Raw genomic sequence first — 19696 nt, 5'->3', positions numbered from 1 at the left:
CTGTGGTATTTTGCCAGTGTTGCAGGGAGCAAAGTACAGAATTTAACAACATTATCAGCTGCAGTAAAACAGGTGTCATATGCATCAGCAAGCTTGTGTAAAATCCAGCGGGTTACAGTTAGTTTGTACCGTTCCAACTGACTGGTCTTTATCACAAACATAATTTTTTAAAAATACACAACAAGTGTTTGGTTTCAGGATGATGTATACAGTTCTTACTTTGAAAGACTGATTTATTTTAGTCAAAAGTTGCTGAAATTTTGGCTCAGTTGGCGGGATTTAGCTGGCTCATTAGCTGTGAGCGCAAATCCAGTCATGGCCGCTAAATATTGGGAGAGGCCCCCCAAAAAAATCAGGATTTGCGCTGGTGAGAGTTTGGAATACAACCTTCCCGGGTCCTCCCCGACGACATGATCAGGTTCATGCCCAGGAAAGGCGCGAACCCGATTAGCAAGAATTTGAATTCATTATCATCTACTTAGCTGACTTAATGTTGCATTTTCAGTCCTCATCGAATCTTCTCACCCACGAGGTGTGGTGTCACACCGGTGTGAATTACTATTGCTCTTTAAAAATGGGAATAAGGCACCACAGCCTCCGAAAGGGAGGAATGAGTTGGGCACCACTGTCTCCACACACATCGGGGGAAGCACTGTGGAAAGGTGGGGGAAGAGAGAAAGAGGAGGGCAGCTGTTGGGGGCATAAGGCTCTATCCACTCGTGGGGCGGGATGGGGGGTCGCGGCTGGTGTCGGTGGTCCTGGAGCCTGTTTTCAGTGCTGTGTTATTATGCTTTCAATGTGCGAGTATGAATTTTGTGTTGGGCGAGTCAGCAGTCTGTGGCATGGGAGTCTGGGGCCGGGTGGCTGGAGGGCACATAGGGTGGGATGTGATGAAAGGCATGGAACCAGGCCTAAGGGGCTGGGTGGATGAGACCGCAAAAGCAACATGGTACCTACTGGGCAGGGTGGGGGCTTTGCATTATGGATTGGCTGTCCAGGAGGATGAAGGGTTTAACTGTCGAGGCATGGCAGCAATGAGCACTCTGAATTATGCTGCCTGACTAAGAAGGGTGCCTATTAGCTCTGCCTCTCCCTGAAGGAGAAAGCAATTGAACCCTCTAACATTCCTGAGACTCATGCTCGTGATAATAATTGGCCATTAAGAGTTAGCTCTTAGTTATGTCAACTCCCCAAAATACATCAAAGCCCAGGAATGGGATGAATCCTCAGGGTTCAGGGCTCAAAGCTTGATGACGTAGGATCAAGGGGCAATGGGGTCGCTTTTCTGCCAGGACCCAAAGTCTGCCAGTCAGGATCCATCAGCACCCCCAAGCCGGACTTAACTGTCCAGTTGACCTTGGCGAGTCGGGATGAGGAAGCACATATCCCTCCTGTAAGAAACCCAAACGTAGTGAGCTTCAGAGAGAGGAAATCCAGATGGAAGGCTATAGGCATGTCTAAGTGGGCGAGAGCATAGACCAGAGCCAGTCATGGTTTGGAGATGGGAGGGCACCTGAACTGTGAGTGTGCGATTACTGCTGGAGAAGCTCTGGGACTGGAAGGCCAACGGGCCAGGGGAGATAATGATGGTCAGCTTGACTCGATCTGTCATCCATTGCAGGATTCCGAGCGATATTGGGATGGAGCCTGTGGAGCTGGTATCTTACTAACCACTGCATTAGAGGAGCACAGACAACAATGTGCGATGGTTCCAAGGGAAGGTCCTGCAGAACATGACCTAGGGGCCTCAGAGCAGGATCAGGGGCCGGAGGCTGCACTCAAGGTGCAGGGAGCCAAAGACCATTGTGGGTCTACAGAACAGGTGTCCTTCCTCGAGCTGTCCGACAACGTGCCGTCAAAGACTCTGCCTTACGAAGGAGACGGTGAGGCACCTGTGCCTTGTCCTTGCGGACTTGGCACCAAGTGAAGGCGGACGACACCCGCAACCCGTGGCTGTCAAATTCATGGCAGCCCTCATCGTCTTTGCCACGGGGTCCTTCCAGGGCTCAACGGGGACCTGTATGGATTTCACAAGCATCTGCCCATAAGTGCAACTGTGAGGTGACGGATGCACTGTATTCACGGGCTCTGGACTACATCCACTTTGACCTGGAGCAGGCCTGGCTGGATGAGAGGGTTACGGGGTTTGGGCACATAGCTGGTCTGCTATAGGTGCAGGGGCAATAGACTGCACCGACGTCACTCTCCATGCCCAGTGACATCAACCGTCCAGCTGTTGTGCGATCATCAGATGTCTTTCAAGCAAGTGTGTGCCCGTTTTCCAGGAAGCGTCTATGACAGCTACATTCTCAGTCAGTCACAGATCCCTGGAAACTTTGAAGGACACCTAAGTTACAGGAATGGCTCCTTGGGGACAAGGGACATCCCCTCAGGTAGTGGCTGATGATGCCAGGGCGGAGGCCACAGGCGCTGAGGAGACCACGTACACTGAGGCGCACAACACTACCCGAGCTATCATTGAGCAGTGCATCAGACTGTTGAAGATGCTGTTCCGCTGTCTTGACAGGTCCAGTGGGGCCCTACAATACAGCCTCCAGAGGGTCTCCTGCATTGTCTTGGTCTGCTGGGCCCTCCAAAACCTGGCTTTGCAGCCCAGTTAGGAGCTTCCTGCGGATGAACCAGAGGAGCAGCTTGTGTCCTCGGGCGAGGAGGGCGTACAAGAGGGTTTTGACAAAGAACCTGCTGAGGATGGAGGCCAGGTAGGGGCGAGGGTGCGCATGGCCGGGGGGAGGGGCGATGATGCCCTCATTCCCTCCCACTTCAAGGAGGAAGACTAATTCACTGTCTGACAGCGTGACCTCCCGCCCCAAGACGTCGTGATCCCTCTGCGACCAAGAGATGAAGTTGGCCAAGATATGGATTATCAGGGTGCTGGGGTTGGGGAGTTCTTGTGTGCCTTTTGCCGGGTCAATGCAAGAGGGTGATGACGACTTGCAGTGAGGAATTATCTGTGATGTCCTCTGCTATTGCTTATATCTGAGTATTGTCTGTCCCCTGCCAGCACATGGACTGGCCGGTTCAGGTCTGAGTGAGGTTCTGCACTAAATTCCTTTGTCAATTTGCTCTAGAGAGGGATTAAGTGCAAGGGTCTAGAGTTCACTGAAGCCATGCCCGAGTCCTATCATTGCAAAAGACGCATTCGTTCTGAGAGGGCTGAACTGAGAGGCTCACTGAGATCAGCTGTATCCCAATGGAGAAACGCTGTGGCAGTGGAAGGTGGGTTAAAGCTTCGGAGGTGTTAAAGTGGTGATCACAATAATATTTAATTTACACCATACGCCTTCTTAACAACCCTATCTTCCTGGGTGGCAACTTTGAGGGATCTATGTACGTGGACCCCAAGATCCCTCTGCTCATCCACACTTCCAAGAATCCTGGGCGGGATTCTCTCAGCCTGGGGCCGGGCCGGAGAATCCCCGCGACCGGCGCGAATCACGCCACGCCGCCGGCACACCATTCTCCGCAGAGCGTGGTTGGCGCGGCGGCGGTCAGGGGCCGCTCTACGCAGCTGGCCCGCCGATTCTCAACCCGGGATGGGCCGAGCAGCCGCCATGAATACGCCGAGTCCTGCCGGCGCCGTCCACACGTGCTCTCAGCCAGCGGGAACTCGGTGTGGAAGGGTTGGGGGGGGCGGCCTATGGGGGGGTGAGGGGGGTCCGACCCCGGGGGGGCCTCCGTTGTGGCCTGGCCCGCGATCGGAACCCACCGATCGGCAGGCCGGCCTCTCTGGCTGGGGGCCTCCTTTACTCCGCCCCGGTTCCTGTAGTCCTACTCCATGTTGCATCGGCGCCGGCGCGTTGAAGGAAGCCACTGTGCATGCGCGTGTTGGCACCGGTGCCACTGCGCATGCACGGATCCCGCGCGCCCTGTTCACGTCAGGATCAGCAGCTGGAGCGGCGTGAACCGCTCCACTGCCGTGCTGGCCCCCTGTAGGGACCGGAATTGCTGTTCCTGAGGCCGTGTTGATGCCGTCGAGAAACGCGACGGCGTTTCCGACAGCGTCAACGCTTAGTCTCAGGATCAGAGAATCCCGCCCCCTGCCTTTAACTCTGTATTCAGCATTCAAATTCGATCTTTCAAAATGAATCACTTCGCATTTATCTAAGTTGAACGCCATCTGCCACTTCTCAGCCCAGCTCTGCATTCTGTCAATGTCTTGTTGTAACCTGCAACAGCCCTCGACACTATCTACAACTCCACCAACCTTCGTGTCATCGGCAAACTTACTAACTCACCCTTCCACTTACTCATCCAAGTCATTTATAAAAACCATGGTCCAAGCTCTCCGGTTGATATTCCGACAAGGCAAGGGACATGGTTTTAGTACTTGGCCTAGTCAAGAGTTTAGACTACACAGAACACACTTGGGACTGATCATCTGGATGAAGGTGCAGGGGCACTTCATTTTTCTCTCGCAGGTCCACCTTGCTCTCAGCACAGGCTTGCTCCTTCTCTGCATGCACCATGGTTCTCTCCTCGTACAGAGTCAGGATCCTTAGGGGCTGGTTTAGCACAGTGGGCTAAATAGCTGGCTTGCAATGCAGAACAATGCCAGCAGGGCGGGTTCAATTCCCGTACCGGCATCCCCAAACAGGCGCCGGAATGTGGTGACTAGGGGCTTTTCACAGTAACTTAATTGAAGCCTATTTGTGACACTAAGCGATTATTATTATTATCTTGGGCATCCCACTGCCCGTTTTCTCTCGCTCACGGTGGTTGTTGGCAAACCTCTCTTGCAGAAACACAAATGGGGATGATGTGAGTTGGATACCTGGCAGGTCAAAGGACGATGGCATCTGGCATGTGTGGGCACTGCACCTAAGCAGGGATGGGTTCTGATGAGGTGGGGGGCGATTTGAGGATACTGATGTGAGGTCAGGTTCTGAGGTCCTGCGTGACGGCGGCATGTGTGATGGAGTTGACATTTCAGAGACGTGATGGAAGGGTGGAGTGCAGAGAGGAGACAGGGAGAACTTACCCTGACTGATCGGAGTAGGCCGTTCATCTTTATTCTGCATTGCACTCCCGTCCTGTTGGTCAGGCTGCTGGCATTGACCAGTGCTGCCACCTTCTCCCAGGCAGCATTTGTCACCTTGCTGGAGGGCCTCTTGCCAATCCGAGGGCATTTTGTAGCCTGCCTCTCCAGCATGAGTGAGGGCCTCCTCCGTAAATCGAGGTGCTGGTTTCCCAGCTGCCATCCACCTGGCTTGAATCAGAACAAGTGCTGTGGAGCCGTTTAAATGCAGCTCCCCCTTCATTGAAGTGCTCAGATAACCCGGGGGGGTACAAATTAGATGCTTTGTGTCTCAAATACGTGGAGATCATGTGGGGAACAATTTAGTGCCTGAAAATTGTGTTCCGGATCGCGCCTCCGGATGCTTGCCTTGTTTTTCTTGCTGAAAACGCAACTCATTTTTTGGAAAATTCCATCCATAGTGTCTACTTTAATGGTCTTTAACTTCACAAGTTTGAATTAAAAAATGTCCTTATCCCAACTTCTAATTTTTAAAGCTTGTTAACGCGCGGGTATTTGAACAATTCGGTTAATTTTCATCAATTCCCACCCAATTCTCCCAAATATTGGAGGCTGACATTTCACTGCCAAAACCCTTTTCCGTGCATGTTATACTTTATAAATATTGACCAGCCATATAACTCGCTAACATTTTAATTCAGAGAGTGAAAAGTTAAAAAGAAATTCTTCCTGAATGGGCGAGTGACAAGGGCACATTTGTGCCGCATTCTAGATGCCCAAGGTGGTGTGGTGATGATGGGCATTCTCCTCGAGGAGAGTATTGGGTAGGCCACTGAGGGTGCGGGGAGGGGGGGGGGGGGGGGGGGGGGAGAATGATCTGGTTTCTGGCACATTGCCACTTTCACATTCAAGATGCTCAAACCTAGCTGTTATGTAGACCCTATTGTAACTTTCTATTTTGAAAAGTATTCTATTGGAGGTATTTTCAAACATATACAGAACAGAAACGAGCAAACAACAACAGTAGCTGTAAAGCATGCACCATTAACCTATTCCCCCTACCGTGATGTGTTAATGTCCCGGAAAGAAGCCGATGAACAGACTCCCACCTTGTGGAGAACATCTCCTCCGCCCCTCTTTTGGCAAACTTAATTTTTCCTAGTTGAAGGAACTCTGCCAAGTCGCTCACCCATGACTCACTTACAGTTGCACCGAGTCCCACCAGCATAGCAAGGTCCGTCTCCGGGCTATCAGGGAGACAAAGGCTGCCACATCAGCCTCTCTCCTCACCTGCACTCCCGGATCCTCTGACACCCCAAATATCGCCACACACTGGCTCGGCGCCACTTCCACTCCCAAAATCTTCGACATTATATTTACAAACTCTTTCCAAATTCCCTCCAACTTCGGAAATGCCCAAAACATATGGACATGGTTCGCCGTACTCCCTGCACACCGCCCACACCTATCTTCCACCTCTGGAAAAAACGGTTAATCCGAGACCCCGTCATATGAGCCCTATGCACCACCTTAAACTGGATGAGACTCAGTCTTGCAGACGATGAGGATGAGTTTATCCTCTGTAGCACCTCAATCCACCCCCCAGCTTGCATCGCTCCTCCCACCTCCTGCTCCCACTTGTGCCGGACCTCCTCCACCAGGGCGCCCTCCCACTTCATCAGCTCCCCGTATATATATATATATATATATATCTATATATATCTATCTGATACCTTGCCCTCACCCATCTCCTCCTCGGACAGCAGCTTGTCCGGTTGCACTGGAGGTAGCAGCTGTGGGAATAATCCCAGCTCCTTTCTCAGGCCCTCACCTGCAGTTACAGGAACCCATTCCCCTTGGGCAATTAGTTCACCTCCCCAAGCTCCTCTGAACTTACCATCCACAAATGGGTCCTGAAAATAGTCTATCCCCAACTGCCCCCACACCCGAAACCCCGCATCCAGTACCATCGGAATAAACCTGTAGTTGCCACAAATCGGCACCCACAGGGACGTGCCTTCCATTCTACAGTGATGGCGACATTGATTCCACACCCTCAACGCTGATACCACCATCCGGCTCGTGGAGTACTTGGCCGGCTAGAACGGAAGAAGTGCCAACAATAGTGCCATTAGACTGGTCTCTTTACACAAAGCCTTCTCCATCCATCCCCAAACCGACCCCTCCTCCATTGCCCATGTCCAAACTATAGCTATGTATGCCACCCAAAAATAATTCCAATCCTCACCCCACTCCCTTTCCAGAAACACCCTCTTGGCCCGGGGAACCTTACCTGCCTACACAAACCCCAGTTATCATCTTATTCACCCTACTAAAAAGAGACTTGGACACGAAAATTGGGAGATTCTGAAACCCGAACAAAAACTTTGGGAGCACCGTCATCTTTACCATCTCGTCCCTTCCAGCCAACGACAAATGCAACACATCCCGTCTCCTATCGTCCTCCTTCATTCCCCCCACCAGCTTTGCCAGATTGAACTTGTGCAGCAGGGCCCAGCTCTGTGCCACTTGTATCCCAAGATAACGAAAGCTTACCTTTACCAACCGAAGCGGCAACCTCCTTAAACTGCCTCCCTGACCCCGGGCGTTGATCAACTATGATTTCCCCATATTGAGCTTATACCCCAAAAAGAGACTGAACTCCCCAAGACACCCATAATCCATTTGAAACTTTCAACCAGATTCGCAACATATGACAAGAGGTCATCAGCCTGTAGAGACTTGATGCTCCACCATCCCCTGAATGCCCAGCCACCCCCTCAAAGCCCTAAGTGCCATTGCCAATGGTTCAATCACTTGGGCAAAGAGCAAAGGGGAGAGAGGGCACCCCTGCTTCGTCCCCTGGTGCAACCCAAAATACTCCAAATTGACACTAATGGTCCGCATACTTGCCTTAGGAGCTCTATACAATAATCTCACCCAGTCGATAAACCCCTGCCCAAACCTGAACCATCCCAGCACCTTGAATACATACGGCCACTCCACAAGGTCAAGTGCTTTCTCCGTGTCCATAGACACAACCACCTCTACCTCCCAGCTGTTGAGGGCATCCCTGTCACATTCAATAGCCTCCGAACATTGGCTGAAAACCACTCCCCTTTACGAATCCTGTCAGGCCCTTCCCCTTCACCCCTATCTATCCACACCACCAGCACCTGCGCCAATACCTTCCTATCCACATTTAACAGGCGGTACGACTCACACTGCTCCAGGTCGTTGCCTTTTTAAAATGAGCGAGATAGATGCCTGACACAGCATGGGAGGAAGCTGTTATGGGCCAGGGTTTAGAGAATCCCAAAGTGTATCATGGAGTTCACCTGACCCACAACATTTAATAGATTGTGGTATGGGGAGCACACTGCCCACTCTACAGGTGTAGTGCAGCAGAAATGGAAAAGTATTTTTTAAAACAAAACAATGTTTATTCTATGAACTCAAGTTAACCTTTTTAAAACAAACAGTGAACATATTAGCAACCATTAATTCAAATACAACCCCCAAAGAGTACAACACGAAGTAATGCTTACGCTGTCCTTTTAACATCCAGAAGACTTACAAACAACATAACCTTTAACAGAAGCACATCAGGTTAAAGTCACTACTGAAAACATTTATAATTCTGAATTCACCAAATGATCAAGAGATAGTCTTTTCATGGCAGAGAGATCAACAGTACACCTGCTCTGTCTGGCTTCAACTCCAACACTGAAAACAAAACTAAAACACACCCTGCAGCCTGCTCAACCCACACTCTGACATCACTGATAAACACCCATTTCTTAAAGGTACTCTCACATGACACCTCCCCCCAAGATATAAAACAAACCCATCAACTTCAAGATGGTTTCATTTTTCACCATTCTTTAAGAAATGCACACAGTAAATATACTTTTTTGTTTCAAAAAAACAACACATGCAAACAAATATAATAATATAGTCCATTTTTGTTCCTCTTCCTCCAACTGAAATCCTTCTCGATTGACAGTCTCTTTGAACAAGAAGGTCGCTGCACGATCCATCCATTTCTCTACGCCTTGGCATTTCTCTTTAAAGTCAGATACTTTAGTTCAATCTGATCACAGAGTCCCTTGTAATTCTCCAACACATGAGCATTGGTTATCACAGCTTTCAGGCAGTCAAATGCCTGTTGAAAGTCCGCTGTCCATTGAAATCTTCGACGTTTCTTCAGCAAGTCCAACAGTGGAGCAATCACGCTACAAAACATTTGCACAAATGTTCGATTAAATCCACTCATGCCAAGAAATTGCATTATTTCCCTTCGTCTTGAGGGTATCGGAAACTCATCAATAACTGTTGGTTTCGCATCCCGTGTGACCATTCGACCCTGTCTGATTGTATGGCCAAGGAAAGTGACTTGGGCTTTTCCAAATTCACTTTCGGCTAGGTTTATCACCAAACCCGCCTCCTGAAGTCGGTTGAATAACTCCATCAGATGTTTTAAATGTTCTTTACATGTCTGGCTGAAAATTACCAGATCGTCGATGTATACCGCACAATTGGGTAATCCTGAAACAAATTTGTTAGTTAACTGTTGAAATGTGGCTGGGGCGTTTTTCATGCCAAATGGCAGAACTTTGAATTGGTATATACCGTCTGGAGTCACAAAAGCTGAAATTACCTTCGCCCATTCGGATAAAGGTACCTGCCAGTAACCTTTAAGTAAATCCAATTTGGAAATAAAAGCTGATTGTCCCACTTTCTCAATGCAATCCTCCAAATGTGGAATAGGATAAGAGTCCGTTCTTGTAACTGCATTAACCTTTCTATCGTCCACACACAACCGTTAGGTACCGTCTGGTTTAGGTACCATCACTATGGGTGAGCTCCATTGGCTGCAACCCACTTCAATTATGCCATTTTTAAGCATACTTTCAATTTCTTTTTGAACCTGTGCCAATTTTAAAGGGTTAAGTCTGTATGGATGTTGTTTGATTTCCCACATCTACATCATGTATAGTCATTTTAGTATTTCCCAATTCATCTCTACAAACTTGCCCACGTGATATCAATAACTCTTTCAGGTCAGTCCGTTTTTCCTCTGGAAGGTAACTCGCCAATTTATCCCAATTTTTAAGAACATCCTCATTTTCCAGTTTAATTTGAGGTATGTGAAACTCCAAGTCATCTGGATTTGGTTTGTCACTTTGAGCTAGAATCATTTTTTCTCTCCTTCCCTTTCAAAGTACCTTTTCAGCATATTCACATGACACACTCGGTGAGTTTTCCTTCTATCCAGCGTTTTTAACCACATAATTCACCTCACTTAATTTCTTTTCAATCTGATAAGGTCCACAAAATCTTGCTTTTAAAGGTTCACCTACAACTGGTAACAAGACTAAAACTTTATCTCCACTGGCAAAACTACGAACTTTGGATTTCTTGTCCGCTACCCGTTTCATCACATTTTGTGAACTTTTAAATGTTGTCTAGTCAATTCACCTGCTCTATTTAATCGTTCCCTAAAATTTGACATGTAATCCAATAATGTAATTTCCAATTTCTCACTCACCAATTTTTCCATAATCAATTTAAGTGTCCTCTTACCTCATGACCAGAAATTAGTTCAAAAGGACTAAATTAGGTTGACTCATTAGGAGCATCCCTAATTGCAAACAGTACGAATGGAATTCCTTTATCCCAATCCTCTGGATAATGGTGACAATAAGCCCTCTACATTGTCTTTGATGTCTGATGCCACCTTTCTAACCCTCCCTGCGATTCTGGATTGTATACAGTTGATTTAAATTGTTTTATTCCTAAGCTTTCCATAACTTCTTTGAATAACCTAGAGGTAAATTTTGATCCTTGATCAGATTGTATTTCTGCGGGTAGTCCATATCTAGTAATGAATTTAAGTAACTCCTCCAGAGTCTTTTTAGCTGTAATATTACGTACTGGAATGGCCTCTGGACCCTAGTAGACACATCCATTATAGTCAAAAGATATTGATTCCCACTTTCCGTTTTAGGAAGCAGTTCTACGCAATCAATTAGGACCCTTGGAAAAGGTTCTTCAAATGCTGGAATGGGTATTAAGGCGCTGGTTTTATCACCGCTTGAGGTTTCCCTATCACTTGACATGTGTGGCATGATTGACAAAATTCAACTACATCTTTATGTAGTCCAGGCCAATAAAAATGTTTTGGGATTTTAGCTTGAGTTTTCCTTATTCCCAAATGACCTCCCACTGGTACCTCATGTGCAACTCGCAACATCTCCTTTCTATACCCTACCGGCAATACAACTTGATAAAGTTCTGCCCACTTTTCATCCGCCTGCATATGTAAAGGTCTCCATTTCCTCATCAAGTCATTACATTTACGGTAATAACACTCTGGTATACACTCAGATTCCTCTTCCTGCTTTCTGATACATCCGTTTTATTTCTATATCCTTTTGTTGTAACTCTGCCAATTTTCCTGAACTAAAAATATCCACCTCATCCTCCACCTGTTCTTGTTCTTTTTCAACCATCTGATCAAAAATTGTTTCTAATAATTACACTTCAACTTCATCTTCACTCTTTGATTTCTCTTGTCTTAACCTGTGACTTTGCAACCTTATTACTACACAATCCGGAAAAATCCCAGTCGATTTCGGCGGGAGAACAGCTGGTGAGTCAGTTTCAGCGGGAGCAGTGCGGAAGTGGCTGCTGGGAGGTAAGTCTGTCCTTTAAAAGCACTTGTCTTTGCAGGGGCAGGCCAGTCGATTTCGGCGGGAGTGGAGCTGGCAGGTTAGTCAATTTCAGCAGGAGCTGAGAATTTGTCTTTTTTTTTTAATTAGTGTTTTAGGCGGGAACAGGAAGTCGACCCGCGGACGTCTGGGAAGACCCTCACCAATAAATTCTGGTGGAGAGGAAACCCGAGACACTACACGTGTAGTGTCTCCCACCCACCCTCCTCCTCTAACCTAATAATAAAACCCATTGGTCTGAGGTAAGTACCATATTTTATTATATTATTATTATTTTTTATAAAAAATTTAATTTAGTTGTTAGCCAGATCTTGGTAGAAAGTTAGAGGAATGGCAGGGAAGGGAGTGCAATGTTCCTCCTGCAGGATGTTTGAGGTGAGGGATGCAGTTAGTGTCCCTGCTGATTTTACCTGCAGGAAGTGCTGCCATCTCCAGCTCCTCCAAGACCGAGTTAGGGAACTGGAGCTGGAGTTGGAAGAACTTCGGATCATTCGGGAGGCAGAAGGGGTCATAGTTAGCAGCTTCAGGGAATTAGTTACACCAAAGATTGGAGATAGGTGGGTAACTGTAAGAGGGACTGGGAAAAAGCAGTCAGTGCAGGGATCCCCTGCGGTCGTTCCCCTGAGAAACAAGTATACCGCTTTGGATACTTGTGGGGGGGGGGACTTACCAGGGGTAAGCCATGGGGTACGGGCCTCTGGCACGGAGTCTGTCCCTGTTGCTCAGAAGGGAAGGGGGGAGAGGAGCAGAGCATTAGTAATTGGGGACTCTATAGTCAGGGGCACAGATAGGAGATTTTGTGGGAGCGTGAGAGACTCACGTTTGGTATGTTGCCTCCCAGGTGCAAGGGTACGTGATGTCTCGGATCGTGTTTTCCGGGTCCTTAGGGGGGAGGGGGAGCAGCCCCAAGTCGTGGTCCACATTGGCACTAACGACATAGGTAGGAAAGGGGACAAGGATGTCAGGCAGGCTTTCAGGGAGCTAGGATGGAAGCTCAGAACTAGAACAAACAGAGTTGTTATCTCTGGGTTGTTGCCCGTGCCACGTGATAGTGAGATGAGGAATAGGGAGAGAGAGCATTTAAACACGTGGCTACAGGGATGGTGCAGGCGGGAGCGATTCAGATTTCTGGATAACTGGGGCTCTTTCTGGGGAAGGTGGGACCTCTACAGACAGGATGGTCTACATCTGAACCTGAGGGGCACAAATATCCTGGGGGGGAGATTTGTTAATGCTCTTTGGGGGGGTTTAAACTAATGCAGCAGGGGCATGGGAACCTGGATTGTAGTTTTAGGGTAAGGGAGAATGAGAGTAGAGAGGTCAGGAGCACAGATTTGACGTCGCAGGAGGGGGCCAGTGTTCAGGTAGGTGGTTTGAAGTGTGTCTACTTCAATGCCAGGAGTATACGAAACAAGGTAGGGGAACTGGCAGCATGGGTTGGTACCTGGGACTTCGATGTTGTGGCCATTTCGGAGACATGGATAGAGCAGGGACAGGAATGGATGTTGCAGGTTCCGGGGTTTAGGTGTTTTAGTAAGCTCAGAGAAGGAGGCAAAAGAGGGGGAGGTGTGGCGCTGCTAGTCAAGAGCAGTATTACGGTGGCGGAGAGGATGCTAGATGGGCCTCTTCTTCAGAGGTAGTATGGGCTGAAGTTAGAAACAGGAAAGGAGAGGTCACCCTGTTGGGAGTTTTTTATAGGCCTCCTAATAGTTCTAGGGATGTAGAGGAAAGGATGGCGAGGATGATCCTGGATATGAGCGAAAGTAACAGGGTAGTTATTATGGGAGACTTTAACTTTCCAAATATTGACTGGAAAAGATATAGTTTGAGTACAATAGATGGGTCGTTTTTTGTACAGTGTGTGCAGGAGGGTTTCCTGAAACAATATGTTGACAGGCCAACAAGAGGCGAGGCCACGTTGGATTTGGTTTTGAGTAATGAACCAGGCCAGGTGTTGGATTTGGAGGTAGGAGAGCACTTTGGGGACAGTGACCACAATTCGGTGACGTTCACGTTAATGATGGAAAGGGATAAGTATACACCGCAGGGCAAGAGTTATAGCTGGGGGAAGGGCAATTATGATGCCATTAGATGTGACTTGGGGGGGGATAAGGTGGAGAAGTAGGCTGCAAGTGTTGGGCACACTGGACAAGTGGGGCTTGTTCAAGGATCAGCTACTGCGTGTTCTTGATAAGTATGTACCGGTCAGGCAGGGAGGAAGGCGTCGAGCGAGGGAACCGTGGTTTACCAAAGAAGTGGAATCTCTTGTTAAGAGGAAGAAGGAGGCCTATGTGAAGATGAGGTGTGAAGTTTCGGTTGGGGCGATGGAGAGTTACAAGGTAGCGAGGAAGGATCTAAAGAGAGAGCTAAGACGAGCAAGGAGGGGACATGAGAAGTATTTGGCAGGATCTAGGAAAACCCAAAAGCTTTCTATAGGTATGTCAGGAATAAGCGAATGACTAGGGAAAGAGTAGGACCAGTCAAGGACAGGGATGGGAAATTGTGTGTGGAGTCTGAAGAGATAGGCGAGATACTAAATGAATATTTTTCGTCAGTATTCACTCAGGAAAAAGATAATGTTGTGGAGGAGAATGCTGAGCCCCAGGCTAATAGAATAGATGGCATTGAGGTACGTAGGGAAGAGGTGTTGGCAATTCTGGACAGGCTGAAAATAGATAAGTCCCCGGGACCTGATGGGATTTATCTTAGGATTCTCTGGGAGGCCAGGGAAGAGATTGCTGGACCTTTGGCTTTGATTTTTATGTCATCATTGGCTACAGGAATAGTGCCAGAGGACTGGAGGACAGCAAATGTGGTCCCTTTGTTCAAAAAGGGGAGCAGAGACAACCCCGGCAACTATAGACCGGTGAGCCTCACGTCTGTAGTGGGTAAAGTCTTGGAGGGGATTATAAGAGACAAGATTTATAATCATCTAGATAGGAATAATATGATCAGGGATAGTCAGCATGGCTTTGTGAAGGGTAGGTCATGCCTCACAAACCTTATTGAGTTCTTTGAGAAGGTGACTGAACAGATAGATGAGGGTAGAGCAGTTGATGTGGTGTATATGGATTTCAGCAAAGCGTTTGATAAGGTTCCCCACGGTAGGCTATTGCAGAAAATACGGAGGCTGGGGATTGAGGGTGATTTAGAGATGTGGATCAGAAATTGGCTAGCTGAAAGAAGACAGAGGGTGGTGGTTGATGGGAAATGTTCAGAATGGAGTACAGTCACAAGTGGAGTACCACAAGGATCTGTTCTGGGGCCGTTGCTGTTTGTCATTTTTATTAATGACTTAGAGGAAGGCGCAGAAGGGTGGGTGAGTAAATTTGCAGACGATACTAAAGTCGGTGGTGTTGTCGATAGTGTGGAAGGATGTAGCAGGTTACAGAGGGATATAGATAAGCTGCAGAGCTGGGCTGAGAGGTGGCAAATGGAGTTTAATGTAGAGAAGTGTGAGGTGATTCACTTTGGAAGGAATAACAGGAATGCGGAATATTTGGCTAATGGTAAAGTTCTTGAAAGTGTGGATGAGCAGAGGGATCTAGGTGTCCATGTACATAGATCCCTGAAAGTTGCCACCCAGGTTGATAGGGTTGTGAAGAAGGCCTATGGAGTGTTGGCCTTTATTGGTAGAGGGATTGAGTTCCGGAGTCGGGAGGTCATGTTGCAGCTGTACAGAACTCTGGTACGGCCGCATTTGGAGTATTGCGTACAGTTCTGGTCACCGCATTACAGGAAGGATATGGAGGCTTTGGAGCGGGTGCAGAGGAGATTTACCAGGATGTTGCCTGGTATGGAGGGAAAATCTCATGAGGAAAGGCTGATGGACTTGAGGTTGTTTTCGTTGGAGAGAAGAAGGTTAAGAGGAGACTTAATAGAGGCATACAAAATGATCAGGGGGTTGGATAGGGTGGACAGTAAGAGCCTTCTCCCGCGGATGGAAATGGCTGGCACGAGGGGACATAACTTTAAACTGAGGGGTAATAGATATAGGACAGAGGTCAGAGGTAGGTTCTTTACGCAAAGAGTAGTGAGGCCGTGGAATGCCCTACCTGCTACAGTAGTGGACTCACCAACATTGAGGGCATTTAAAAGTTTATTGGATAAACATATGGATGATAATGGCATAGTGTAAGTTAGATGGCTTTTGTTTCGGTGCAACATCGTGGGCCGAACGGCCTGTACTGCGCTGTATTGTTCTATGTTCTATGTTCTATTCATCCTTCAACACTTCAGTTGACTGATTTTCCACTGGCTTATCAACCACAGTAGGCATCACTTCCACCTGCAATCCAGCTATGTCATTACCCAAGATAAACTGTATTCTTGGACAAGATAGTTTATCTATTACTCCTACTACCACTTCACCACTCTTCACTGGACTTTCCAACCTTGCCTTATATAATGGAACGCTGCTCCTTTCACCCTGAATTCCACATATTACCACCTTTTCTGGCAACATTCTTTCCAAACTACATAACTCCTCATCTCTTACCATCAAAGATTGACTAGCTCCTGTATCTCTTAAAATTCTGACTTCTTGGGCGGCACAGTGGATAGCACTGCTCCCTCACGATGCTGAGGTTCCAGATTCGATCCCGGCTCTGGGTCACTGTCCGTGTGGAGTTTGCACATTCTCCCCGTGTTTGCATGGGTTTCGCCCCCACAACCCAAAGATGTGCATGGTAGGTGGATTGGCCATGCTAAATTGCCCTTTAATTGGAAAAAATGAATTGAGTGCTCTGAATCAAAAAAAAACATTTTTTTAAAATTAAAAACTTCTGGCTTCTTTACCTACTTCTCCTGATACACTTGAGTAAACTTTAACCACACGAGTAAATTCTTTAAAGAGATCTGGCAGCTTATCAATCACCTCTTCATCAGGCCGTACAATCTGTTGCACCTCCTTCGCTTCACTTGCGCGTTCCTTTACCACTTTAACAAACCCCACTGTCTTATCCTGTTTTACCATATCAGCCTGCCCAGTGCTTTTCTTCAACCACCAACACTGTGACTTTACATGGCCTCGTTTATTACAGTGAAAACATTTGAAACTTTTCATGTCTCTTCCACCTTCTTGGATTTTTTTTTTTAGTCTGAGGTACACTCATTATCTCCCATCAGATCACCTTTACCTTTACCACTTGAGTATTCCTCATGTCCCCAGTTTCTATCCCTCACAGGCTGAAACTGATGTTGGAAACCAAGCTTTGATTTATTAACTAATTCATAATCATCTGCCATTTCTGCTGCTAACCTCGCAGTTTTAACCCTCTGCTCTTCCACATGAATCTTCACTACATCAGAAATTGAATTTTTAAACTCCTCCAAAAGTATACTTTCTCTGAGAACGTCATACGTTTAGTCTATTTTCAAAGCCCTTATCCACCTATCAAAATTACTCTGTTTGATCCTTTCAAACTCCACGTATGTTTGACTAAATTCTTTCCTTAAATTTCTAAATCTTTGTCTGTAGGCTTCAGGAACTAGTTCATATGCAGCTAAGATGGATTTTTTCACCTCCTCATACGTCCCAGATACTTCCTCCGTTAGTGATGCAAACACTTCGCTAGCCCTACCTACCAGCTTTGTTTGAATCAGTAATACCCACATGTCCTGTGGCCATTTCATTTGTTTAGCCACCTTCTCAAATGAAATGAAAAAGGCTTCAACCTCCTTTTCATCAAACCCTGGCAATGCTTGGAAATATTGAAATAGATCCCCACCAAGCCTTCGACAATGACGCTCTTTCTCACTATCCTCATCACTATCATCCAACTGTATGTTTCTCTTTACGTCTGCCAATTTTAACTGACTGTCATGTTTCATGGCCATTTTCTTAAGTTCAAACTCTCTCTCTCTTTATCTTTTTCCCTGATCTGTTTCTCCCTCTCTTTCTTTTTGTTCTGCTAGGGCTATTCTTTCTTTTCTTCTTCTCTCTCTTTTTCCTCTCTATCTCTTTCATATTCAAGCTGCTTTAATTCTTTCTCATGTTCCATTTGTTTAAGTTGTAACTGAATTTTTGCCATTTCCAACGAATCAAACTGTATCTCAAGCAACTTAAATGCTTAGCCACCGCCATAATTACCTCATCTTTTCGCATTTTGTCAAGTAATGTTAGCTGCAATGTTTTTGCCAAATCTAGCAGTCTGCTTTTAGTCTCTGTCCATAAGGTAGTGCGTGTGACCGTCTCTACCCCCAAAAACTTCAGAGACTCTGAAAGACCCATTGTCCACAACACACTCCCCACTTAAACTAGAATACTACACCTGAAAAGCAACCACAATATGCTCACCCGTCACTGTCTTTAAGTTCACTAAGCCAATCCAATAGATAGACTTTTATCCCCCTCGAGCCCCCAATTTGTTATGGGCCAGGGTTTAGAGAACCCTAAAGTGTATCATGGAGTTCACCTGACCCACAACGTTTAATAGATTGTGGTATGGGGAGCACACGGCCCACTCTACAGGTGTGGTACAGCAGAAATAGAAAAATATTTTTTAAAGCAAAACAATGTTTATTCTATAAACTCAAGTTAACCTTTTTAAAACAAACAATGAACATCTTAGCAACCATTAATTCAAATAAAACCCCCAAAGAGTACAACACTAAGTAATGCTACGCTGTCCTTTTAACATCCAGAAGACTTACAAAAAACATAATCTTTACAGAAGCACATCAGGTTAAAGTCACTACTGAAAACATTTATAATTCTGAATTCACCAAATGATCAAGAGATAGTCTTTTCATGGCAGAGAGATCAACAGAACACCTGCTTTGTCTGGCTTCAACTCCAACACTGAAATCGAAACTATAAAACACCCTGCTCAAAAATGAAAGTAAAAAGCTGACAGACAGCCCAGCTCCATCAACACTCTGACATCACTGATAAACACCCATTTCTTAAAGGTACATTTCTTAAACACCCATTTCTTAAAGGTACTCTCACATGACAAAGCTCACCCCTCCCCACTGACTCATTGTACATCTCCATTAACAGGGGCCTCAGGTCCAACCCAAATCTCTTATAAAACTCCGCTGGGAACCCGTTCTGGCCCGGGGCCTTCCCAGACTGCATCGCCCCCACACAATGCATTACCTCCCCCAAACCAATTGGGACACCCAGTCCATGTATCTTCGTCTCATCCACCCTTGGGAATTCCAGCCCATTCAGAAATTGCCTCATACCCCCATCCCCCGCCAGAGTCTCTGAATGGTACACTTTCCGATAAAAAGCCTCAAACACCCCATTTACCTCCTCAGGCTCCGTCCTTATCCTCGTCCCTTATCCGCCCAATCTTCCTCACCACCGCCTGCCTCCTCAGCTGATGCGCGGGCATCCTGCTCGCCTCCTCCCCATATTCACACACTGCCTCACTGGCTCTATGTAGTTGTCCCACCGCCTTCCCCATCAACACTAGCTAAATCTCCATTTGGGGCTTCTGCATCTCCTTCAGCAGTGCTCAGGCTCCGCCGAATATCTCTGGTCCACCAACAGAATGGCTTCCGCCAGCTTCAGCCTCCCTGCCCGCTCCACTCTCACCCTGTGTACCCTAATCAAAATACACTCCCCTCTCACCACTGCCTTCAACGCCTCACACAACGTAACCGCTGAGACCTCCCCTGTCTTATGCTCCACATAGTTCCGGATAGCTACCCCTATCTTTTCACAGACCTCCTTATCGGCCAATAACCCCACATAACTTCCACTGCGGCCTCTGGGAGCCTGCCCCCTCCACCCGCAAATGCACCCAGTGTGGTGCATGGTCAGACCATCCATCCCCGCCAACAGTGCCTTGTCCAGGACAAATAAATCAATCCGCGAGTACCCCCTGTGGACATGCAAAAAGAACAAAAATTCCTTTGCCCTCGGTCTCACAAACCACCACAGTCTGCCGCCCCCATTCGCTCCATAAATTCCAACTACTCCTTCACCATTTCCAACACCTTATAGATCTGGGGC

The 19696-nt window shown here is 47.2% G+C and overlaps 1 protein-coding gene across 2 annotated transcripts in view; it reads right to left on the bottom strand.

Moving 5' to 3' along the window:
• The window catches only part of pigf (phosphatidylinositol glycan anchor biosynthesis, class F), a 130548-nt gene that overhangs the window by 1015 nt on the left and 109837 nt on the right, over window positions 1-19696 (bottom strand). The window lies entirely within an intron of this gene.

This window comes from Scyliorhinus torazame, chromosome 1, assembly GCF_047496885.1.
Source record: "Scyliorhinus torazame isolate Kashiwa2021f chromosome 1, sScyTor2.1, whole genome shotgun sequence".
Taxonomy (NCBI): domain Eukaryota; kingdom Metazoa; phylum Chordata; class Chondrichthyes; order Carcharhiniformes; family Scyliorhinidae; genus Scyliorhinus; species Scyliorhinus torazame.
The sequence above is the reverse complement of the archived record's forward strand: the minus strand, read 5'-3'. Positions and strand labels throughout refer to the sequence as shown.